Below are 27,194 nucleotides of genomic sequence, written 5' to 3'. Positions count from 1 at the left end.
AGGCTCAAAAGAGTTACTCAGGTCATGAAAGATGTTCCATTTTTATACGACCACAATTTTTTTTTCTTTGTATATTTGTATTGCATCGTCTTTGTTGTTGTCATCAGCCTTGTCTTAAGACATTTGGTTTCCGGACAATAACTTTAGTATATTAGACAATAGAAATCTATTAAATTTAAACACGAGGTTTATAACCACAAAAGGAAGGTTGGAATTGGTTATGGTCCTAACATTTTAAGAATTAGTTGCCAGAAAGGGGCCAAAATGGTTCATTCTCATTTATCCAACTTTTTAAAATTATAGGTAGTACAGGTAAAAAAAAAAGTTGGATAGATGAGATCAAAGGTAATTAAGAACAAAGGGTTTTTCAATTAGAGTTTGGGTTAAATGACAGGTAAAAAATAAGACTGAAAATTATACCAGGATTAAATTTTCTGTAGTATTATTTAGCATAGCATGTTAAAATATGCAACTGACATTAATTTTAGTTAATGTAATGTAAATCATTTGAAAGTATTTTAAAGTTTTTTAACCGTTAATAAATGGGAATTGGACAGAAAACTATGAGTTGCACTTTTATTCATGAAGAGATTTGTCAATGAGATAGAGTTTGTTTTGTGTAATAGATCCTTTTCGTTCATTTGTTTTCTGTTCTTCTGACCAAATGATCCAAATGGGACAAAATATAAGTTGATTACGTATTACTTCACAAAGACTGAACTGAACAAAATTCACGCAACATATATATTTATAAACAAAAGCAAAAGCAATTCAAGCACAATGGTTATAAAATGTAATTAGAGGAAAAACAAATGCGTGGATAGGCTGATAGAACACAGTGCGTTGTCATAGAAGGGGATAAGTCTGACTTCATAAATGTAGCGTCTGGAGTCCCACAGGGATCTGTACTAGGACCAAGCCTCTTCCTCTTTTACATCAATGACATGCCGGAAGACGTTTCATCAACAGTGAGGCTATTTGCAGATGACACCATTGCGTACCTCACTGTATCATCAGAAAGCAACATCCTACAAGAAGACCTAAATAAGCTAGCAATATGGGAAGAAAAAATGGATGATGCAGTTCCATCCTGACAAATGTGTTCTTCTGCCAAATATCTAGGAGTCACCAGAACATCTGATCTAAAGTGGGGTGCTCATTAAAATAACATCTGTCCGAAAGCGAATAGGACAATAGGATTCCTAAAATGATATCTAAACATAGCTAACAGTGAGATCAAGGAAAAGGCATTTACAGTTTTAGTAAGACCAACAGTTGAATATGCGAGTTCATTTTGGGATCCTCACCTACAAAAAGACAAGCATAAACTATTTAGGATTTCATTTAAATGTTTAACAGTATTTCGTTTTTTATTCTTTTTTAAACTTATATAAAACTTATATTGGTAAATCTTTCAATATATTTTTCTTTTAAAGATTTTAAATAGGATTTCATAAAAAGGTTTAATAGTATTTCATTTCTTTTCGTTGTTGTATTTTTTTTTCTATTCTATTATTTTCACCATTAGAATATATGTTTTGTATCACATGTATTTGTCTGCCTCTTGTTTAAGTGTAAAACTGTCATGAGAGTTTAACGAAAGTACATTGTACAGATTTGTACTTCCTATGTTCCTACACTCTAACAAGTAATGTTAATTGTAAGTTGAATCAGGGTATAATTCCATTTTTTCTATAAATGAACAAATCATATACTTAAAAGAAAAAGAAAATAAAAAAATGGGGTCACTGTTCTGACGCTCACACTCTGGCTTCAAAGATATATAAAATCTCAAATGAGGAAGTAAATGTTGATGCTGAAGATAAACTAATACAACCAGACAGATTATTAAGATATGTGAATTCTCACTCTTTCCAAATACCAGCATGCAAGACCAGCACCAGGAAAGAGTCTTGACTCGTTCAAGAGCCTACTGCATGCACATTATATTTCAAGTCCCATGTTTTTATTTGTACCATGTATAAATATTATATACAGCACAACATTTTTCTTTTTTGTTTAAATCATTTTTGGACTTGTTAAGTTTGCAAGCGCACACTAAACAGTAACAGGATAGTCATCCTAATGACAGTGGTCACTTAGTGGTAGAAGTATAAGTAGTTTCATAAAATGTTTATATAAAAATATTACTGATTTGTGGGTTTCTTCTGTATAAATGATGAAACATTTATTTACTATTTAAAGTATACTAAATTTTAATTAAAAGTAAAATGTAACAAGTGTACTATCGCCTATTATATATATTATATATATTTTAAATAATATAAAAACATACAGGAACAAATTTACTGTCAAATTTTAGAAAGACACCTTATTATTACTAAACAAACAACCCAATAATTAACAAAAATAAAAAGTTGGCTAAATGAGAATACCTTATTTTAAAAAGTTGGATAAATGGGAAGACACCGCCAAAATATGCATTTTTCGAGTTTCCAGACAATAACTTGTGGAACAGTGTATGGATCTCTCTGAAATTATACCACAAGTTTCAGTACCACAAAGGGGGATAGGATTGACTATGGAGGGTTATGGCTCAAAACTTTAAGGAATTATGGGCGAAAAGGGGGGAAAACAAGGGTTTCCTGGTTAATGGACAATTGCTTAAGACATCTAAAAGCAGTGTGAGGGAGGTAATCCAAACACAACATTTTTGATACCTCCCTTACACTGCTTTTAAATTATGTATAAAGAATTGTTGTATTGTCTTGAGGTGATTAGCTGTCAATATATTTTTAGAAGTTACTTTTATTTAAATGCTGATTAAGAAGTATTAATTTTAGCCATAATTATGTATGTTATTTTCTATTTTAAGACTTTTATGATGTATTTATGGTTGCAAACATCATTGGAAATTTGAATTGAGATAATAATCATATCTTCAATGAAAGATTTTTTCGGGGGGAAAAGAAAAAAGGGCGGAGGGGGGGGGGCATTTTTTTATTTTTCACAAAAATAAAAGTGGGGGGGGGGATGAAATTTTTTTTTTGTGGGGGAGTGGATCAATTCGCACAAGCATGTTGTAATGCACAAAGGCAAAAAAAAAAGGGTGTAATTTTTATTATACAACCCACAATTTTTTTTAGGATTGTATAATGGTATGATGTTGTTGTCGTCTGCTTTGTCGTCCGAAGACACATTGGTTTCCAGACAATAACTTGTGGATAAGTGTATGGATGTCTCTGACATTGTACCACAAGGTTCCATATAACAAAGGGAAGGCTGGGATTGAGTTTGGGGTTAATTGCCCCAAACATATAGGAAGTAGGGGCCAAAAAAGGGCAAAAAGAAGAATTTTTCTAGTTTCCAGACAATAACTTGTGTTTAAGTGTATGGATCTCTCTGAAATTATACTACAAGGTTCCATACTACAAAGGAAAGGCTGGGATTGAGTTTTTGGGTCATTGCTCTAAGAGGGTGTCAATAAGTTGGTGGGGGGATTTTTTTGTTTACAATTTTTTTTTAAGGGATTCATATTTTTTTCAAAATTTTTCAAATTTCGAATTTTTGAAAATTTTTCAAGAAGAAATCTTCAATTGCACAATATTGTGCAATAGATTTGTAAGATCTTTGACCATATTCATTTTGCGTCAGAAACCTATATTATGTCAAAAATTTGATCACAGTCCAAATTCAGACAGTATCAAGCTTGACTATTGCCCCAACTGTTCATGGTTCGACCTCTTCGGTGGTATCAGACTGTGATCAGCGAAGCATTTTATTTAAAGTTAAATGGTCGTTCTCTTACAGAAAATGTGTAACATTATATCCTTTCCTCACTGTTTACTATATTATAATTTCGTTTAAGGAACCCTTTTGTCCTATTAGCCTTTTGACATGTTGTTTAAATGAGCTCCCCACTTTCGATCAGATATTTACCATGGAGGATGTAATTAATGTGTTTAAGGTCCTTCTTTTTTTGTGATTTTCAGAATAACACATGTTCTTGCATGTGTTTGTGCTGTATTTTTTTCACGTAGTGTTTAAGCGATATTTCTTAGCATTGCCATAAAGCAGGAGGTTTTGCATGCCTTTGAACCCGGTTTAAGTCACCAGTTTTTATACGACCGCAAAATTTGAAAAATTTTTCGTCGTATATTGCTATCACGTTGGCGTCGGCGTCGTCGTCGTCGTCGTCGTCGTCGTCGTCGTCCGAATACTTTTAGTTTTCGCACTCTAACTTTAGTAAAAGTGAATGGAAATCTATGAAATTTTAACACAAGGTTTATGACCACAAAAGGAAGGTTGATATTGATTTTGGGAGTTTTGGTCCCAACATTTTAGGAATTAGGGGCCAAAAAGGGCCCAAATAAGCATTTTCTTGGTTTTCGCACTATAACTTTAGTTAAAGTTAATAGAAATCTATGAAATTTTGACACAAGGTTTATGACCACAAAAGAACGGTTATGATTGATTGTGGGAGTTTTGGTTTCAACAGTTTAGGAATTAGGGGCCAAAAAAGGGCCCAAATAAGCATTATTCTTGGTTTTCGCACAATAACTTTAGTTTAAGTAAATAAAAATCAATGAAATTTAAACACAATGTTAATGACTACAAAAGGAAGGTTGGTATTGATTTTGGGAGTTTAGGTTCCAACAGTTTAGAATTAGGGGCCAAAAAGGGACCCAAATAAGCATTTTTCTTGGTTTTCGCACCATAACGTTAGTATAAGTAAATAGAAATCTATGAAATTTAAACACAAGGTTTATGACCATAAAAGGAAGGTTGGTATTGATTTTGGGAGTTTTGGTCCCAACAGAATAAGGGGCCCAAAGGGTCCAAAATTAAACTTTGTTTGATTTCATCAAAATTGAATAATTGGGGTTCTATGATATGCCGAATGTGTCATGACTGTGTATGTAGATTCTTAACTTTTGGTCCCGTTTTCAAATTGGTCTACATTAAGGTCCAAAGGGTCCAAAATTAAACTTAGTTTGATTTTGACAAAAAATGAATCAGTTAGGTTCTTTGATATGCTGAATCTAAAAATGTACTTAGATTCTTGATTATTGGCCCAGTTTTCAAGTTGGTCCAAATCGGGGTCCAAAATTAAACTTTGTTTGATTTCATCAAAAATTGAATAAATGGGGTTCTTTGATATACCAAATCTAACTGTGTATGTAGATTCTTCATTTTTGGTCCTGTTTTCAAATTGGTCTACACTAAAGTCCAAAGGGTACAAAATTAAACTTAGTCTGATTTTAACAAAAATTGAAATCTTGGGGTTCTTTGATATGCTGAATCCAAAAATGTACTTAGATTTTTTATTATGGGCCCAGTTTTCAAGTTGGTCCAAATCAGGATCTAAAATTATTATATTAAGTATTGTGCAATAGCAAGTCTTTTCAATCGCACAGTATTGCGCAATGGCAAGAAATATCTAATTGCACAATATTGTGAAATAGCAAATTTTTTTTTAATTAGAGTTATCTTTCTTTGTCCAGAAAAGTAAGCAAGAAATATCTAATTGCAAAATATTGTGCAATAGCAAGATTTTTTTTAATTGGAGTTATCTTTCTTTGTCCAGAATCAACTTAAATCTTTGTTATATACAATATACAATGTATATTCACTTTTTACTACCAACTGATAAATTAAAATAATCTTTAGTATTCAGTGATAACAAGCAGTTTTTTTACATCTTAATATTTTATGATGTATTTAAATGAGTAGTTATTGTTGCAAACTCCGTTAGAAATTTTATTTGAGATTAGTTTTGGAATAAGGGAAAGGGGGATGTGATTAAAAAAATTGGGTTCATTTTTTCTCATTTGAAATTTCATAAATAAAAAATAAAATTTCTTCAAACATTTTTTTGAGAGGATTAATATTCAACAGCATAGTGAATTGCTCTAAGAGAAAACAAAAATTTTAAGTTCATTAGAACACATTCATTCTGTGTCAGAAACCTATGCTGTGTCAACTATTTAATCACAATCCAAATTTAGAGCTGAATCCAGCTTGAATGTTGTGTCCATACTTGCCCCAACCGTTCAGGGTTCAACCTCTGCGGTCGTATAAAGCTACGCCCTGCGGAGCATCTGGTTTTTCTCTTAAAATGTCCTGTATCAATGCATGAATATGGCAGTTGTTATCAAATAATTGGTTTCTGGGTGTGTTGGCGTATGTTTTTGCTGAATTTTGGTGTTCCTGTTGTTCCTTTCTTTTCGTCTTATAGTTGATGTGTTTACCTAGTAGGTTTTTCTCATCACTTGGTGTCCCTTTTCTGTGGTCGTCGTCCGTCGTCCTTAACTTTTACAAAAATCTCCTCTGAAACTACTAGGCCAAATTAAACCAAACTTGGCCACAATCATCTTTTGGGTATCTAGTTTCAAAAATGTGTCTGGTGATCCGGCCAACCAACCAAGATGGCCGCCTTGGCTTAAAATAGAACAAAGGGGTAAAATGTAGATTTTGGCTTATAACTCTGAAACCAAAGCATTTAGAGCAAATCTGACAAGGTGTTAAATTGTTTATCAAGTCAGTAATTATCTGCCCTGAAATTTTCAGATGAATTGGGCAACGGGTTGTTTGGTTGCTGCCCCTCAATTGGTAATTTTTAAAGAATATTTGCCGTTTTTGGTTATTATCTTGAATACTATTATAGATAGAGACGAACTGTAAACAGCAATAATGTTCAGCAAAGTGAGATCTACAAATAAGTCAAATGACCAAAATGGTCAGTTGACCCCTTAAGGAGTTGTTGCCCTTAATAGTCAATTTTTAAAACTTTTCATTAATTTGGTTTTTTGTAAATTTTTAACCGGATTTTTGTGACAAAAATGTCGGTTATTGATTTGGGGATGTACGACGGGCGGGCGGGCGGGCGGGCGGCAATCAAATGTTGTCCGTGCATTAACTCATGAACCGTTCAACCAAAGCTTTTAAAATTTTAATATGTTGTTACTGACAACTAAATGAAGGTCAAGTTCAATAATGGCGATTTTGACTTTTACCGTTCAGGAGTTATGGTTCTTGAAAGATTGAAAAATGGAGTTTCCAGTCGTGTCCGTGCATTTACGCATGAACTGTTCCACCAAAGCTTCCCAAATTTTATTATGTTGTTACTGATGACAAAATAGAGGTCAAGTTTAATAAAGACGATTTTGACTTTTACCGTTCAGGAGTTATGGTTCTTGAAAGATTGAAAAATGGTGTTTCCATTCACGCTGTTGCATTTACTCATGAACCATTCAAATTAAGCTTTTCAAATTTTAATATGTTGATACTGATGACAAAATGGAGGTCAAATTTGATATTGACGATTTTCACTTTCACCATTCATCAGTAATGGTTCTTGTGATATTGCCAGGACACAAATAAATATTAATAAATCCGGTTTGCTGTCGTTGTGACAGCCTCTTGTTACAAAATATTTTCCTCTGTAACTAAAGGCCCAAGTTTATTATAGACAGAAAATTGTAAGTAGCAAGAATGTTCAGTAAAGGAAATACAAACACATCCTCATCATCAAAACACAATTTTGTCATGAATCCATCTGTGTCCTTTGTTTAATACATGTATGCACATAGACCAAGGTGAGCGACACAGGCTCTTAAGAGCCTCTAGTTTTTTTTTTACTGTTATAATTATGTCTTTTGCTGTTTCAAAGTTCCCAGTATTTTGCATCTCTGTTTATATTTGGAGCCCGTAAAATTCATCTTTACTGGAAAACGCATCTTTGAAGTGCTGATTTAATATATTAGCTTTATCCAATGAATCTTCGTGAAGTAGGCCATCTCAGTTCTGATGTCAATGGTAGTATGTTATTTCCATCTGCTGTTTTTTGCGTTTTTGTATATGACGAGAAGTACAGTACTTTAAGAATATCTCAAAATGATCATGAAAAATAAGGGAATAAAATCAGTCACTTATGTAGACTTGAAAACACAATTGCTGCATATCGAATGACAGGATTCCTATTTCGAAGACAATTGCAGGATAGCTTTTTATTATTAAACTTCTTGAGATTGGTGCATAGAAAACAATAAACCAAAGAGTTTCATTGATAACTTCTTTTAATCAGAGACATATTAAAATATAATCATACTATATGTCTATGGTTTTCATAAAACTATAAGTTTTAAATATACAATACAATAGTGTAACAATACAATACAATACAATATTTTTATTTTCCAAATTAAAGGGCCCATTAAGAGCATAACATTAATTACAACATGACATAAACATTACAGAGTGATAAAGAAACATAAAATAATAAAATAATAATTCAAATGCATGAGGAAAGAATCAGTGGTATAACTGCCACTGATAAGTTCATGTTAACTTATCTGTGTTGAACTGGTATATGATCTTATTTTTTCTTCAGAAAACGTTGATAGAGTCAAACCATCTGTTAGCGTCATCTACACATAATTAACTTATTAAAGGAGGCTTCATTCAAATAATGTTGTTCTACCTGTGAACTCTGAAAAGATCAAGCGGGCAGAAATATTCTTTAATGACAAAAAAGGTAGGTTTTTTTAAAATAATTTATTGTAAAATTGTTGTATTGTCTTTAATTTTGCGGTAAAAATTTTGATCTTGAACATGTTGAATGTGTATACCAAAAAAAAAAAGAAGATGTGGTATAATTTCCAATGAGACAAGTCTCCACAAGAGATCAAAATGACAAAGAAATACGCCTTTATTACAATTGGCATCTAATCTTTAACTAAAAGAAACACAACTGGTATTGATTTTTTAAAGTCATATGAAACGAGTGACTGGTGAAAAATAATGTTTATCTAATTCTTGAACCAATGCATGTGTATATCATAAACTTAGTCTTTTGTGTACGAATTTATCTTTTTTTACGCAAACATATCGTATAATCGTCGATTTTTTTTTCTCTCTCTGACTGTTATGAGATGAAAAAATAGCCGCTCATTAATTGTCGTGTTTTGAAGCTGTAGTTTACCGATTGTCACCTTATAGTAAACAATCAACAAAGAAGCTTGGCTATTGAGCACGTGTATAACATGTACAATGTACAATCAGATAATAGTTTATTTTAGTGACAGATCCATGCGTATTGCGATCACCGGATTTTTACGAGGAGGGTCACGCTAAGATCACTTTACATACGGATAATATGTCGGCGAATTGCTTCCTGGAAGCAAGCAATTTAAAATAGTAAACTTCTTGTGAATGTGGACAGATTTAAGAACTTTCTTCAGAAAAAGTATATGTACATAAGTTTAATAAAGAAAACTATCCATTTAGTAAAAAAACCCAACATATTTTGTTTTTAATTTGAGGTTTCATATGACTTTTAAAAAAGCACAAATTATACTTTGACCTGCAGCCTTTGTAGGAAGATTTCACCAGTGTTCTTGATTAATCCACGGTGTATGTATCTTTTCATGCAAAAATTAATCAAAGTACTGAAGTACTGAACATCGGATGACCGCAAGTTCTTGTTGATGGTTAAAAGCACTTGTTACTTGTATCAGAAAAAAAAATCACATCTCTATACCTGAAACTGAGGTTAATGTACAGAGGAAAAATATTTCTGAGACAAATTCATGTGTGGATGATGAATAAAAGACAGGAAATTCAACTCACCGTTTTGGAAATCAAGGCGACAGCAATACATCGGAATGCCCTCACAGACATCGCGATGACTGAAATATAGTATTAGGCACATGTCCGACTTAAATGGCATAAGCTAAGAACGACCATTTAACTTTCAGGTAGGGGTGGGGTTGGGGTATGTTTTTAAAAATATTCTGATCCCCAATTTGATGAAAAAATATTCTTTTAACTCAACCCCCCCCCTTTAATTTAAATGGTTGCTCCCTTTAATATATTTAAGTTTCCATCAGGTCGTATTACCTACGGAATTCTCCGAAGATCATCTAAATATCTAATAAGAGGGCGTTTAAAAAGTTTTAAATATCCAATGATAGAAGTATTAAAACTTGTTCAAATAGTAAAAAGGAAAATCACAAAAAGGAAAATTCAAAACGGAAAGTCCCTAATCAAATGGCAAAATCAGAAGCTCAAACACATCAAACGAATAAATGAACTGCCGTATATTTTCCTGACTTGATACTGGCATTTTCTTAAGTAAAAAATGGTGGATATAACCTAGTTGTATAGCTAGCTAAACCTCTCACTTGTATGACTGCATAATATTCCATTATATTGACAACGATGTGTGAACAAAACAAACAGACATAATTGGTAGAAATGTCAAATATAGGGGTACATCAGTCAACATTGTGTTATTATCTTAATTGGTATAAAAACAAACAAATATGTAGACAAACATTTACCATGCCCCATAACACAATGACGAGATACATTAGTACAAAGCCACGTTATATTAACAAAGAAACACATAAATGAATATAGACAAAGCATATTAGCAAAAATAAAAGATAAGAATACAAAAATTATCATAGAACAATAACACAATGACGGGATTTATAAGTACAAAGTCACAAAGAACACACAAAAGGCAAATAGACAAAGAATATAAGCAAAAATGAAAGACAAGAATACAAAAAATAGAATAGAAGTTGAAAAATAACACAATGACAAAAGTACAAGTACAGAGCCACATCAATTGAATACCACAATGACAAAAGTACAAGTACAGAGCCATATCAATTGAATACCACAATGACATAAGTACAAGTACAGAGCCACATCAATTGAATACCACAATGACAAAAGTACAAGTACAGAGCCACATCAATTGAATACCACCAAAAACACACACAACAGAGAAAGTAATATTCATAAAGATGATGAACAACGTCAGTACCCAGAATCTTTACTTCAAATCCATCGCGTATTATTTGTGAGGTTGATACAGAATATTAATAACAAGGTCTTGGCACATTCCGATGAACTTTTCTTTAGAAAAAGGACGACTTTCTTTGACATACCCCTGGTTTATCAACTTTCTGCTCAGACACTGGTTACGTTTTACAAAGTCTGAGTAGTTGCGAATAAGTCGGAAAATGTGTATCCCATATTCAGATGAAGTTGGTATATTGCTATTCAGATGGGGGAACTTTCAAAATTAAAATTGTCTCGTTTGTCATAGATTGTGGTTCTGAAATGACCGTGTATGTCAAATTCGAGGTACAAGTCTAAACATGAAGCGGAGGAAACCGTGTATGTTGTTGATAAAAGTTTGAGGAACATTGGATTACAATTTTTGTTTTCAGAGATTCAATTTAAGTGCTAATTCTGCGTACTGACTTTCTTCAAATTTTGATCTTGCTAAAATTAATAAAGAGTCCGAAGTTTCATCATGATTAGGACGTAACAAGCTTCTACTGCAGTGGTCTCGAAAAATAATAAATATATAAAGACAACATGCATTGTCATGTATATTTCCTTGAATCCATTTTATTATAAATTACTATACATTCGAACTTAAAGTGTCTTTTCAGTGGTGGGTGAAGAGAGAACAATAAAAGAGACGAAAATATCAATGGTTTGTACATGTCGATAACAGATCAAAGGTTAACCGTTATCGTACGCTTTGTTTAAAATAATATGTAAATAACGCTACATGGAAATAAACATGCTAATGCATGTTGTTCAATTTTTATTATTTATCACCGAGACAATTAAATTGCGTTACAATCTGATTGATTAAATCAAAGTACTGAAGTACTGAACATCGGATGACCGCAAGTTCTTGTGGATGGTTAAAAGCACATGTGACAGAAAAAGATCACATCTCTATACCTGAAACTGAGGTTAATGTACAGAGATTTTTTTCTGAGACAAGTTCGTGCGTGGATGATGAATAAATGACAGGAAATTCAACCGCACCGTAATAACTATCATATTGTAGTGATACAAATCAGTATACCTGGGACTAATACTAATATAATAATAGTCCCAGAGTATAATCTGGTTTGTTGTTATATATTATATTAATATAACAGTTGCATGTATATATAATTTTCATCCATTTGTATATCATTCTATTCTACTATTCTAATAATAGTGCAGTGCAAGTGCATGCATGGTGGACACTCGTCTGTAAAAAAAGCCATTCATATTTTCAGGCAAAAAAAAATTACAGAGTTACCGGTCCTTGCCGGGAGTGTCACAAAACGTTCTTGAGATATTCTTCCGAAAGCTTTAACACAATTTTTCGGTACGTGTGCATAGATATTGTCAATGATTTTTTACTTATATATATATATATATATATATACAACTCGTCTAAACATCAACCCAACAATGTTAGATCTGTAAATTTGCTTTCGCAAATTTTTGGTTCTTCCCTCGCCGGGATTCGAACCCATGCTACTGTGATATCGTGACACCAAATCGCCTGCACTGCAGCCGTCCCGCTAGACCACACGACCACCTGGGCTCTCAAAAAAAAGAGCTTTCGGTGGGCATGTGTTACCTTTCCACGTCAGTTTTAATCTAGCGGCGTACTACAGTACATGATATATAAGGCATGAAGATGTTATTGTTACAGATCAGCTAAATTATCTATAGTAAAGGATCCTACAAATTAATGTAAGATACAGTCACAGAAAATAATTATATTCATAAGTACGTCTGAGTCAGTGACAACCCTACAACAGATGTATCCATCGGATCGCCATCAATGATGGTGATACATGGCTGTGTACATAATGTATATACAACTCGTCTAAACATCAACCCAACAATGTTAGATCTGTAAATTTGCTTTCGCAAATTTTTTGTTCTTCCCTCGCCGGGATTCGAACCCATGCTACTGTGATATCGTGACACCAAATCGCCTGCACTGCAGCCGTCCCGCTAGACCACACGACCACCTGGGCTCTCAAAAAAAAGAGCTTTCGGTGGGCATGTGTTACCTTTCCACGTCGGTTTTAATCTAGCGGCGTACTACAGTACATGATATATAAGGCATGAAGATGTTATTGTTACAGATCAGCTAAATTATCTATAGTAAAGGATCCTACAAATTAATGTAAGATACAGTCACAGAAAATAATTATATTCATAAGTACGTCTGAGTCAGTGACAACCCTACAACAGATGTATCCATCGGATCGCCATCAATGATGGTGATACATGGCTGTGTACATAATGTATATACAACTCGTCTAAACATCAACCCAACAATGTTAGATCTGTAAATTTGCTTTCGCAAATTTTTTGTTCTTCCCTCGCCGGGATTCGAACCCATGCTACTGTGATATCGTGACACCAAATCGCCTGCACTGCAGCCGTCCCGCTAGACCACACGACCACCTGGGCTCTCAAAAAAAAGAGCTTTCGGTGGGCATGTGTTACCTTTCCACGTCAGTTTTAATCTAGCGGCGTACTACAGTACATGATATATAAGGCATGAAGATGTTATTGTTACAGATCAGCTAAATTATCTATAGTAAAGGATCCTACAAATTAATGTAAGATACAGTCACAGAAAATAATTATATTCATAAGTACGTCTGAGTCAGTGACAACCCTACAACAGATGTATCCATCGGATCGCCATCAATGATGGTGATACATGGCTGTGTACATAATGTATATACAACTCGTCTAAACATCAACCCAACAATGTTAGATCTGTAAATTTGCTTTCGCAAATTTTTTGTTCTTCCCTCGCCGGGATTCGAACCCATGCTACTGTGATATCGTGACACCAAATCGCCTGCACTTTTATCTAACGACAAAACATTTTTGTATCACTAATATGTGGTTTGAAAAAAAAATATTTTTAGGATAATCCATTGAAAAAATAATGTTATTTTGCACTAGATAATGTCCGCAGATCTATAAATCTTATAGATCGGTTGAAAACCCAAAATTAATTTGCATAATGGAAATTTAGGCGATAGCAATTCATCGGAATGAACAATTAGAAAAATCATGTAAATATCAGTACTTAAAGGTATTTGTTTTGCGTCTGGCGCAAATGTAAAATTTAAATTCTGGTATCTATGCCGAGTATAATTTCAGAGCGTGCACCAAAGACTTAGTCCCTGCAAGACATCTCGAAATCTCCCTTTTATCCATAACCAAATTTTTGAGCACGCCAGAATATCGTTGTAAAATCATAACATTAAAATGGGTATTTTTTTTATCACAGTAAATAAACACCAGAACGCTTAATTGTATCAAAAGCATGCAACTGGTATAACACGACGATTCCCTGGTAACTATAAACTCGACTTTGTCTTTTCTAAATCAAATCACTGCCGTATTCACTGTTGCATTGATGCACTCAGTACTGTTATCTAACACAAGATGAATGATCCCAAAACAATTAATTTTCAAGTCAGGGATAATACTATACATACAGATTAACTTCAAAGTTTCAGTGTTAATTATGATATTGATTAACTTTGTTATATCGTCTGTTGTTTATCAAAGAAACAGCTCTAGTTTTTTTTTTTTTTTATCGTAATTTGTTCTTGCTATCATTCGACACATAAGTAACAATTTGGGAAAAGATCGAAATGTCGTTAGGGATCATAGTTTTGAATGTTGATAGTGAAATTAACAAATGTCGGATCTAAGAGAAACAGCTGATAATTTGTAAAACAAATCTTTTTATGTTTGTAAATGAACTTTCTTGACGGCTTTTGAAAACGCGTGTAATTTATCATCCATTACTTGGTTTTGTACGATTCTTCTCCCAGAGGTCAAAGCGCCGTACACCTTGTCTACACGCACTCGAAATATTCGATGTATTTTTTATACGACCGCAAAATTTGAAAATTTTTTCGTCGTATATTGCTATCACGTTGGCGTCGTCGTCGTCGTCGTCGTCGTCGTCGTCGTCGTCCGAATACTTTTAGTTTTCGCACTCTAACTTTAGTAAAAGTGAATGGAAATCTATGAAATTTTAACACAAGGTTTATGACCACAAAAGGAAGGTTGGTATTGATTTTGGGAGTTTTGGTCCCAACATTTTAGGAATTAGGGGCCAAAAAGGGCCCAAATAAGCATTTTCTTGGTTTTCGCACTATAACTTTAGTTTAAGTTAATAGAAATCTATGAAATTGTGACACAAGGTTTATGACCACAAAAGAACGGTTGGGATTGATTTTGGGAGTTTTGGTTTCAACAGTTTAGGAATTAGGGGCCAAAAAAGGGTCCAAATAAGCATTATTCTTGGTTTTCGCACAATAACTTTAGTTTAAGTAAATAGAAATCAATGAAATTTAAACACAATGTTAATGACTACAAAAGGAAGGTTGGTATTGATTTTGGGAGTTTAGGTCCCAACAGTTTAGGAATTAGGGGCCAAAAAGGGACCCAAATAAGCATTTTTCTTGGTTTTCGCACCATAACGTTAGTATAAGTAAATAGAAATCTATGAAATTTAAACACAAGGTTTATGACCATAAAAGGAAGATTGGTATTGATTTTGGGAGTTTTGTTCCAAACAGAATAAGGGGCCCAAAGGGTCCAAAATTAAACTTTGTTTGATTTTATCAAAATTGAATAATTGGGGTTCTTTGATATGCCGAATCTAACTGTCATGACTGTGTATGTAGATTCTTAACTTTTGGTCCCGTTTTCAAATTGGTCTACATTAAGGTCCAAAGGGTCCAAAATTAAACTTAGTTTGATTTTGACAAAAAATGAATCAGTTAGGTTCTTTGATATGCTGAATCTAAAAATGTACTTAGATTCTTGATTATTGGCCCAGTTTTCAAGTTGGTCCAAATCGGGGTCCAAAATTAAACTTTGTTTGATTTCATCAAAAATTGAATAAATGGGGTTCTTTGATATACCAAATCTAACTGTGTATGTAGATTCTTCTTTTTTGGTCCTGTTTTCAAATTGGTCTACACTAAAGTCCAAAGGGTCCAAAATTAAACTTAGTCTGATTTTAACAAATATTGAAATCTTGGGGTTCTTTGATATGCTGAATCCAAAAATGTACTTAGATTTTTTATTATGGGCCCAGTTTTCAAGTTGGTCCAAATCAGGATCTAAAATTATATATTAAGTATTGTGCAATAGCAAGTCTTTTCAATTGCACAGTATTGCGCAATGGCAAGTAATATCTAATTGCACAATATTGTGAAATAGCAAATTCTTTTTTAATTAGAGTTATCTTTCTTTGTCCAGAATAGTAAGCAAGAAATATCTAATTGCAAAATATTGTGCAATAGCCAGATTTTTTTTTAATTGGAGTTATCTTTCTTTGTCCAGAATCAACTTAAATCTTTGTTATATACAATATACAATGTATATTCACTTTTTACTATCAACTGATAAATTAAAATAATCTTTACCATTCAGTGTTTTTACATCTTAATATTTTATGATGTATTTAAATGAGTAGTTATTGTTGCAAACTCCATTAGAAATTTTAATTGAGATTAGTTTTGGAATAAGGGAAAGGGGGATGTGATTAAAAAAATTGGGTTCAATTTTTCTCATTTGAAATTTCATAAATAAAAAAGAAAATTTCTTCAAACATTTTTTTGAGAGGATTAATATTCAACAGCATAGTGAATTGCTCTAAGAGAAAACAAAAATTTTAAGTTCATTAGAACACATTCATTCTGTGTCAGAAACCTATGCTGTGTCAACTATTTAATCACAATCCAAATTTAGAGCTGAATCCAGCTTGAATGTTGTGTCCATACTTGCCCCAACCGTTCAGGGTTCAACCTCTGCGGTCGTATAAAGCTACGCCCTGCGGAGCATCTGGTTTAAGCATAACGCGGTCACAGACGACGTATTGTACTATATATTCTGTTTTAACACATATGTGTTACAAAAACGTTGGGTTTTGCATTTTCAATAAACGCAAAATTGTCCTACTCATATTGCTGCCAGGGGCATTGGTTATTGTGACCCGTTTAAATGACGAGATGCCTTTCCATCCTTTATATCGATGGCGGACAATGATGATGTTTGTATTGTAAACTATGATTATTCTGTAACAATGGACACTAGTAACAATATTATCGATTTAACCCCAGTTTGCCAAATTCTTGCTTTTGCGTATCATCAATAATTCAGATGTTATATTCCGCTGATCTACGAAGGCTACACAAAGAGCAGGCGACGCGGTCAATGATCACAAGGAGTTCAAGCCCTCGTTTGGGAGAAAATCGGCATGAATAATTCGAGTTATATCACCATATTCAAAATTAAGGGGAAATGTTACAATAAATGTGTATGCAGTTATCCTGGTATCATCCCTCCGCTTAAGCCTCGTGCAGAAATTGAAGTTACAAGATGAGACCAGGGCAAATATGGAAGAGGGCATCTTATAATCTATTAGTAATAACTGTCTACACATGACTCTTTTATGGCACGCCGTTTTTATATTTATTCAAATTCGAAGATATCTTTTTATTTAACAAGATATCTTATTAAGTATTAAGATATCTTTAATTTTTATAAGATATCTTATTTAATTTGAAAGTAAATAAGATATCTCTATTAGTTTATAAGATATCTCTATTAGTTTATATAATATATCTCTATTAGTTTATAAGATATCTCTATAAGTTAATAAGATATCTATATTAATTAATAAGATATCTTATAAAGTATATAAGATATCTTACTTCTTTATAAAGATATCTTTTAAATACATACTTTATAAGATATCTTATTAATTAATAGAGATATCTTATAAACTAATAGAGATATCTTATTAACTTATGGAGATATTTTATATATTAAATAAGATATCTTTATAACCAATTAAATAAGATATCTCTAAAAGTTTATAAGATATCTCTATTAATTAATAAGATATCTTATAAAGTATGTATTTAAAAGATATCTATTGTACTCTGATTCCAAATTACATGACGCCATTGATTCCTTAACGGCAATGAGGGTATTTGTATAGAAAATTACGAGAATTTTGCTAAAATAGCCACTAGTAACAATGTCGAACTATCTAAATTGTCGATTTAGTTATGGCAAAAAAATCGCTTTTGTGAATTGCCATATTAAAAATTAATGGGAAATGTTACAATAAATGTGTACGCAGTAAATGAAAAAGACATAATGCACAATGTGATACTTTTTTTTAAAGATTTTACCTGTTAGGGATAATTAGAGAGTTATAATTGAACGTTTTTTTCTGTTTTCTGCAGAAATCAGATACGACGTCGCGTACGGTGTTGGTGTTGGTTACGTTATTTTGACGTTATTTTTCATGCAATTGCATAAATAACGTCGTACTTTTTTCTATTTCGTGCAGCTCAATCATACAGCATAATTTATATGAGCGGTTTGCTTGACTTGCTACGTATAGAACCGAAATGCAAAAGCGGCACATATTTTTTTTTAAGTACAGTTAAATTAAAACGGAAAATAATATTCATTTACATTAGTATCCCCTTGGAGCAAAGATATTTTCTCTTTCTTTTGATTGAAACAGGATATTTTTTCTTGATACTATCATCAAATTGAAAACAACAACATATATTAAAATACAATGTACAGGCGAATGTGCACCACAATCTAGACAAGCTAAAGAGAAAAATCAGTTCCTACTGCAACTTTATCAACAGTATTGTACTGATTGTGCATGGGTTTTGTCTTCCAAATCTCACGCATGGGTCTTTGTTTTTTTAATAAAAAGTGTGCAAACAAAATAAAAATTGAAACAAATATATAAAGCAAAATGCAAGGATGAACTTAAGGATGTTTCATTAATACTTGTATGTGCCAATCGAAATTGATAAAGAAGCATGCCAGCATTTTTTATCCTTGCATGTTCCTATGTCCCTAAAAACACACTATCCATTCTTTCTGATTTGAAAATGTGCAATATAAATTGATCCTTTTTCTATTTTAATCGTTCGTTCTAAGACACCAGGTCCCCGCATGTACTGAATAGAGAACATTCAAACTAGTCCCCCAAACTACCTCAAATAATAGATAAAAGGGGAGGGAGAGGGTTTCAGAAACATTAAACCTGTTAAGAAAGTTTTGAATAAGCATTCAATGACATATTTGTCGCTGGACGTCAGATAAACAATGAATCAATACACAAAAAAAATCGCCAATTTGGGTTACGCAATGTTTCAACCAATCTCATTATTATAATTAAATCATACTATTAGTAGAGAAATTCACAATTTGTTATTTCTAATTGATAATTTGTTTTATCATATACTTAGACTAAATAACAAATGATTTTTACTGTATGATAATAACATCAAATTTACGTAAATTCCATATTTTTCGAATTGGTGCTTAGCGGGCTGATATGAAAAGTTTATCACATGCTTCGATTGTTATCACATGCCTTTCCGTGACGTTATCACATGGCATTCCGGTGATACTCGGCAAATTCCGGAAAATACACATCAATGCTACGATTTCAGTGAAAAACTTTACAAAGTAGTGTGCAAAACTATTATTTGAATACTGGAAAGTAAATTGTGTAAAATAATAATAAAAAAAAAAAAAAAAAGTTATTAAATAATTGCATTTTTTAAGTTTTTCTGAAACATTATTCAGAAAGTTACTTTTAAAAAGTTGACTTTTCCAAAGAATGTTCATTAAGTATATTGTAGAATTATTTTTTTGTCGATTCGTCCATATCAAAATGTGTTTTTTCTCTGTTGATACTTTTAATATGAAATTTTTCTATCATATGCCTATATGATAGAAAAATTTCATATTGAATGTATCAAATTTTGGGTCCGACGTCCGTGGACTTTTTACTCTTTGAACTTCTTTTCGGGAACCATTTTCTATCATATGCCTATATGATAGAAAAATTTCATATTGAATGTATCAAATTTTGGGTCCGACGTCCGTGGACTTTTTACTCTTTGAACTTCTTTTCGGGAACCACGTTAAAGGATCAATATCTGAATCTTTTATTTTTCTCTACTGTTGAAGCATATGATAAAAAGATCATATTAACATGTCATTTTTCATATCGCATGTAAAATCAGCCCTCGGTCAATATCAGCCCTCGAGCCATGCGGCTCTAAGGCTGATATTGAACCTAGGGCTGATAATACATGCGATATGAAAAATGACATGTAATAATTTGATAATATCAAATTGATAATCTGTTATCTCAAATTGATAATTTGTTATATCAAATTGATAATTTGTTATATCAAATTGATAATTTGTTATATCAAATTGATAATTTGTTATATTAAATTCATAATCTGTTCTATCAAATTCATAATTCGTTATATCAAATTGGAAAAAGTTAATTAGCATGGCACGTAAAGGCTTCCGCAATTTTCGACGTTAGGCACTACGTGTCAAGTTTAGAACGTAACAGCAAAACAAGTAAAAAAGCATGGTGTGACATTATGACTAGACAAAATTAGTCGCTGACTGTGTCGTTAATACTTCCGACATGTGATCGAAAATGGGTTAAAAAAATCCCTGAACAGTAGATTTTAATGTTTTATAGTATTTTTTGTGCTATTATAATTTCAAATTCCCCCCTCCAAAACTGTATAATATAACTAAACATACTTGTAACAAAAATGTAAAAAACGGCGTTTTGTGACATTTTGACTAGACAAAAATAAAAAGATCGCGTTTATTTTTTTTTTCTCAATATTTTCTCTTAAAACTTCGACACAACTTTTTTTCCTACACTTAAAAAAAAGTTTTCACGTTTGAATAAAATTTCATATCGTAGAAAAGACTGCAACTGCCTATTACTTTTCATAAGACACTTAACTAATACGCCAAAACGTCAGAAAACGGCGAGTGTGACATTTCAACGGATTTAATTAAATAAACAACTTAGGACATAATTTAAACAATACTTACTAATTGAAGACATAGAAAGTTGTATATTTATTGTATAATTTTGACACAGGAAGGGTGGATATGTAAATTGTGGTTTGGATCTGTAGCATTCGTTCGAATTTTGAAGAGCTCCAAAAAATATGCGAGATTTGGGTTTTGTGACAGAAATACAAATTTCAAAAAATCATTAATTCTGCCACGATCTTTTGAAATGTTGTAACACACAACTTTTTATGTTTTTTCCTAATTATATAAACGGAATAAAAAGATATATCATTTTCGGAATAATCTATTTGAATTACCTTTAAAAATCACTCTTAACTTCACCCCTATCCATATTTTTTCAATTTTCGGCTTGACCACAAAACATGGTCATTCAATGACACAAGTATACACATGGACTATTCAATGACACAAGTATACACATGGACTATTCAATGACACAAGTATACACATGGACTATTCAATGACACAAGTATACAGTTAACGTGTGATAAAGGTTACGAGTGTTGAAAAATATGTTCCTTATCTCCAATTTTAAAGAATTATAAGGATTAAAAGGAATTTGTTGGTGTATAAACTGGACCAAGTAACTAACAAACATATCAGAAAAGTCTGGACTATTATTTGTTTGTGAGTGACTTGGTCCAGTTTATACGTTTACTCCTATAATGTTTTAATAATTGAATTTTGTCTATAGACATGACTTATATATTGGTATTTGTTCTATTCACTGTAACAAGAAATAAGTTCTCTCTACACCGTACGTTAATAATATAGATAAAGGCAACAGTAGTATACCGCTGTTCAAACTCATAAATCCATGGACAAAAAACAAAATCGGGGTAACAAACTAAAACTGAGGGAAACGCATCAAATATAAGAGGAGAACAACGACACAACACAACAATGTAACACACAGAGAAACGGACCAAGCATCAGACAAAATCCCACGAGAATAACAAATATAACATCAAAACCAAATACATGAATTTGGGATAGACAAGTACCGTGACACGTCTTATCGCAATGTGAATTTACACTTAAAAATAAGAGGAAACAAACAACGCAACGTTAAAATGTAACACACACAGAAACGAACTATAATATAACAATGGCCATATTCCTGACTTGGTACAGGACATTTTTAAAGGAAAAATGGCAGGTTGAACCTGGTTTTGTGGCATGCCAAACCTCCCCTTTTATAGCCATGTGAAATATAACATTAGAATGACAACTCAACACCACAGGACTACAATATAAATAAATTGGAGAATACAATTGACAAAGAAACACACGAACAACAGCCAACAAAAGGCAACAAGTTGAAAATTTTAATACGACAGAAGTGCATTTTATCCACACAAGATCTACTAATGATGCCCAGATACAAAAGTTTGAAATCCGAAACAAGTACAAAGTCGAACAGCATCGAAAATTTTAGGTGCACAATTAAAAAAACAAGAGACACAAAAGCATCAGGTAGCACTCCACAGTTAGAAAATAAAATTAAAAATGAGCCACAAAATGTTTTATCATCTCCTATTCCTGGATTTCTAATACATTAACCTAACTGTTTGTGTTGTACATGTGCATATGTATGTAATCAGTATATTCCATAGATTTGATTTTCAAAAGTTAAAAGAGTGAAAATTAATTCCTTTTATGTGTATCCATGGCAACATTCTGCATTTATTTACCATAAAACATTGCAAAAAGGGGGGTGGACATGTCACATATATATCCCCCAAAATTTGGATCAAACTAGAATTTCAATGCCTTTCAGTGATACCTTTTTAGAAACTGTTTTCATAAATCTTCATAATGATCAAATAAAAAATGGGTGTCTTTCGCCTCATTTTTTCGTAAAATCCAATCACAAAGTTCGTGCGATAAAAAGTTGGAAAAAAACATTACAATAATTGCCGGACCAATGTATGGTAGGGACATGCAAATACGGACTGTCATACAGAAAACAGCCTATATTACATACATTACATAATCTTGATGTTCATATAAACCCAATACAAAGGCTATTTTAATACTCAGCTATCCAAAAATGAATTTTATTGCACACTAGCTCTCATATTTGAAAAATCCACAGGGGCCAAAATGCACCTAACTGTTGAGTGCTACCTCAGACAAAGATGCAGACACAGGTCTATACAACATCAACGAACCGATAAACAATATTTCCGCGAATCACGCACGATATAAAAAACTAAATATGGAACAAACACGAATATCACAATAACCCTAAAATAAACTCGGATGATCCATGAAAATAAGCAGTCCCTCCCTGTTTCACTAATGAAAACAGTAATGCTATTCGTCATATTGTTGATTAATTCTTAGATTAAGACATTACTGTTGCTGACATTACTCTGATAAGAACGTCAAAAAGGGATTGAAAAATCTTAAGTGAATAATTTGTTCTGTTTCATAATACTGTCTTTGTTTTACATCATTTCCACCTTCATTCCAATGTAACTGGGCAGACAACACTTCATTACATCATCAGCTTTATCAGCACCTCTGGTATTTGAGTTATGATGAAGCATTGAAACAAACAAAAAATCAGGCAATTAAATATCTCTCACTGCATAAACTACTGTATACAAACGTATAAATATGACCTTAACATAAGGTGTTGAAAACCAATCTTTAACTAACATGGTAGTAAAACAAATATGAAAATAAGAAGATGTGGTATGTTTCAGTTTGTTATAAAACGATATTGTATGTTGAACTATATATAATGGGTTGTTTTCAAATGAAATCAATGCACTGATGTACTGTTCACTCTAATATCCGGAGAATGTACTGTTTACTCGAGTGGTCCGATGAATGTAATTATGTACTATTCACTCGAATGGTCCGAAAAAGGCACTCATATACTGTTTCCTAGAAAAGTTCTAAACATGTAATGATGTACTGTTTACTTGATTGGTTCGAATAATGATTATGCATGTTGTACTAGTGCACTGTTACTCTCATATTCATGATTTTTTTATTCAATCATTTTTTTTCTATTTACATACTTGTGTTTTTCCTTGAATAATCATAATTATTGCGATAATTGGGACATTGAATTTAAATACTAGTAGTTTGAAAAAACGAACGAAGTGACCTTAATTCTTTCAAATAGTTTGATTATAACATTTCAATCTATCACTAGGCTTTCGAACGTCATTTTTAAAATAACGTATTTATCTACTGTTTGTCTATGGAACTTTGGCTAATTGATTGGTTGGTTAAAAAGAAACTTAGTAATTGTATCTGTTCTACAAACAGTTACTAATTGAATTTATTTTCTTTACGCATATTGTTTGAATATTGGTGGATAATATATAAGAAGATGTGGTATGCGTGTCAATGAGACAACTATCTATTAAAGTCACAATTTGTTAAAAAAAAACATTGTAGGTCAAAGTACGGTCTTCGACACGAAGCCTTGGCTCACACCGAACAGTAAGCTATAAAGGGCCTCAAAAATGACTAGTAAAACCATTCAAACGGCAAAACCAACGGTTAAATCTATAATGTATATACAAAACGAGAAAAGAGAAACACTTCTGAACCACATAAACAAACGACTACTACTGAACATCAGGTTGCTGGCTTAGGACAGGTGCAAACAGATACAGCGGGTTTAAACGTTTTAACAAGTACGATTCTTCGCCTTACCCGAAACAATAGTGTAACACCACAACATAGGAAGATCAATTGAAATGGCTTAACTCAGTCAAAAGACATGTAAACACAAGTGAATATTCACTGAACGAATAAATTTGACCTATAAAACAATGTAAATACAAAATCAAGAAAATAAGGGGTGAATAAATAAAGGCAACAGTATTATACAGCTGTGAAATGTTAAATAATAACAGAAGTAAACCATAACATTGTTATTTTTCTTTGCCAGCCATATTGGGCCTTTCTTCTGGCGGTCGACTTTTTCGACCCTTAGTGAAACCACAGGCGTTTGAGACATGTACATTTTACTTATTGTAGCTGAAATGATAATGTCTTCTTGCTTCTAAATATATACGATCTTAATGTTATTGTAAGATTGTACCAATAGAAGCAAGAACACATTAAATATATATAAAAAAAATGAAAATACCCAAGAAAAGCACGTCAAGTTACTTTTACGTAAAATTTACCTTTATATGACTTTTATATTTGGGAACTCATAATTATGCGACATCTTTACAGCGTTAACCAGGTGCTCCGCAGGGCACAGCTTTAAACGACACAAATGGTTGAACCCTGAACAGTTGGGGAAACTTGGTCACAATATTCAAGCTTGATTCTGTCTGAATTTGGATTCTGATCAAATTTTTGACATAATATAGGTTTTTGTCACCAAATAAATGTGGTCAAAGATCTAACAAATTATTGCACAATACTGTGCAATTGAAGATTTCTTCTTGAACTTTTCAAAATACGAAATTTGAAAAATTTTGAAAATCAAGAAAGCCCTTCAAAAATTGTAAACAAAAAATCCCCCCAAACTTTTTAAAACCCCCTTGGAGAAATAACCCTTTAACTCAATCCCATGCTTTCCATTGCAGTATTGAACCTTGTAGTACAATTTCAGAGAGATCCATACACTTAAACACAAGTTATTGTCATGATTGTTTGGGAACTAAAAAAATGCTTCCTTTTGGCCCTTTTTGGCCCCTAATTCCTACATATTTTGGGCAATTAACCTAAAACTTAATTCCAGCATTCCCTTTGTTATATGGTACATTGTGGTACAATTTCAGAGAGATCCATACAATTACACATAAGTTATTGTCTTGAAACTAGAAAACTGTTTGTTTTGACCCCTTTTTGGCCCTTAATTCCTAAACTTTGTCCCCATAACCCCTAGAATGAATTCAAACCTTCTACTTGTGGTTTTAAACATTGCGGTATGATTTCAGAGCAATTGAAATACTTCTACACAAGTTATTATCCTGAAACTAGAAAAACGCTTGTTTTAGGCACCTTTTGGGCCCCTAATTCTTAATCGGTTGGGGTTATTATCCAGAAACCAATGCGTCTTCGGACGACGACGACGACATCATACCATTATACGATCCCAAAATTATTTTGGGGTCGTATAACAAGCATCGGTTAATTATCACTACACGTGTGCATGGTTGCCGGACCATATGAGTATATACACATCTAAAAGTATTTCTTCTGGGGTTTGGTAGTGTCTAGCTGTTATGTCACGAAAATAAATGTGATAAAAATCAGTCTATATAAAACTTCCAGCGAATAAGAGATAAATAAATCTCAGTTTTGAAGACCACTAAATATATGCAAGGAGGTTATATGATAAAACATAAATATTTACTTCACGGCCGGAACAGACATGCTTTGAAATGCATGAGTATATTTAATTTATATTCCAAAGTAATTTACAAGATCTTTGGGAGTCTGTATATATACTTCTATTGAGACTCGGTATACCCATTCCATACGTTTGAAACCCCAAGGGTGACTGGGGTATAGAAATATGGTCACCTGGTCTTCTCCCGACCGGCAGTAAAACGCTTGCTGAAGTGGGGCGTCCGTTTGGCTGTGCGGGATGTATCAAATTTGCAGTCACGTCCGTCAGAAGGGGACGTTAAATCCGATGCTTCGTGTAAAGAGAGTGCCACGCTCTTTGCACGTTAAGAACCCTTGCAACAACTCTTTGAGGGGTCCGTAGGTGGCCTGTTGCAAGGCAAAATTTCTGTCCCTATCCAATAAACCCTCATTTTCCAGTGGCAGTCCAAATTTCCCCGACCATCATCCTAGATGGCCTCTATTACAACAACCTACCTATTGTATTTATTGTGAACTTGTTCTCGTCCTGAATATGCATGAAATATTTGCCACTGGACGTTAAGCAACCAACGATCAATCAATCAATCCATACGCTTGACCCTACCATGAAAGTATTATATTGACAGTCAATATAATACTTCCATGATTCTACATAACATAGAAGAGGAAATTCTTATTTATATCTGATGGCACTTTATTATAAGACCAACATAGCTCCAATCGTATCTTGTTCGTCAATTTCAGAGAGGTAAAGAGTATTTTAAGAGGCTTTTAACCAGTATAAATATTTATAGCTTATACTGCATGCGAGGAGTTATTTATATCTTGTCCACTTGAATTAACAAACAATTTAACAGTTTTGTTTGACATGCGTTAATTAGAACCAACATAAATAGAAATCATTAAACGGTACCAATTTTATTGCACCAGATGTATTTCGACAATAAATGTCACTCTCAAAGCAATAACCAGAAATACATTTTTTTTTAAATCAGTTTACAATGTAAATTTTGATATATTTTTGTTGGTTATCTTATTTAAATGTCAAATATTACTGTAGCAAATGTATTGGCAGCATATTTATCGCGAATGCCGTCGTTTTCGCAATTACGGTTGCACGCATGTGGGGAATAAAA

The 27,194-nt window shown here is 32.8% G+C and overlaps 1 protein-coding gene across 3 annotated transcripts in view; it reads left to right on the top strand.

Moving 5' to 3' along the window:
- The first annotated feature begins 8,341 nt into the window (after positions 1-8,341).
- LOC139482270 (soluble guanylate cyclase 88E-like) overlaps positions 8,342-27,194 on the top strand; it is a 240,323-nt gene continuing 221,470 nt past the window's right edge. For all 3 annotated transcript variants that reach the window (XM_071266056.1, XM_071266061.1, XM_071266054.1), the window contains exon 1: positions 8,342-8,497. The gene's annotated coding sequence lies outside the window, so the exon portion shown is untranslated. The remainder of the gene's footprint in view (positions 8,498-27,194) is intronic.

The sequence above is a fragment of the Mytilus edulis genome, chromosome 7 (assembly GCF_963676685.1).
Source record: "Mytilus edulis chromosome 7, xbMytEdul2.2, whole genome shotgun sequence".
Lineage (NCBI taxonomy): Eukaryota > Metazoa > Mollusca > Bivalvia > Mytilida > Mytilidae > Mytilus > Mytilus edulis.
The sequence above is the reverse complement of the archived record's forward strand: the minus strand, read 5'-3'. Positions and strand labels throughout refer to the sequence as shown.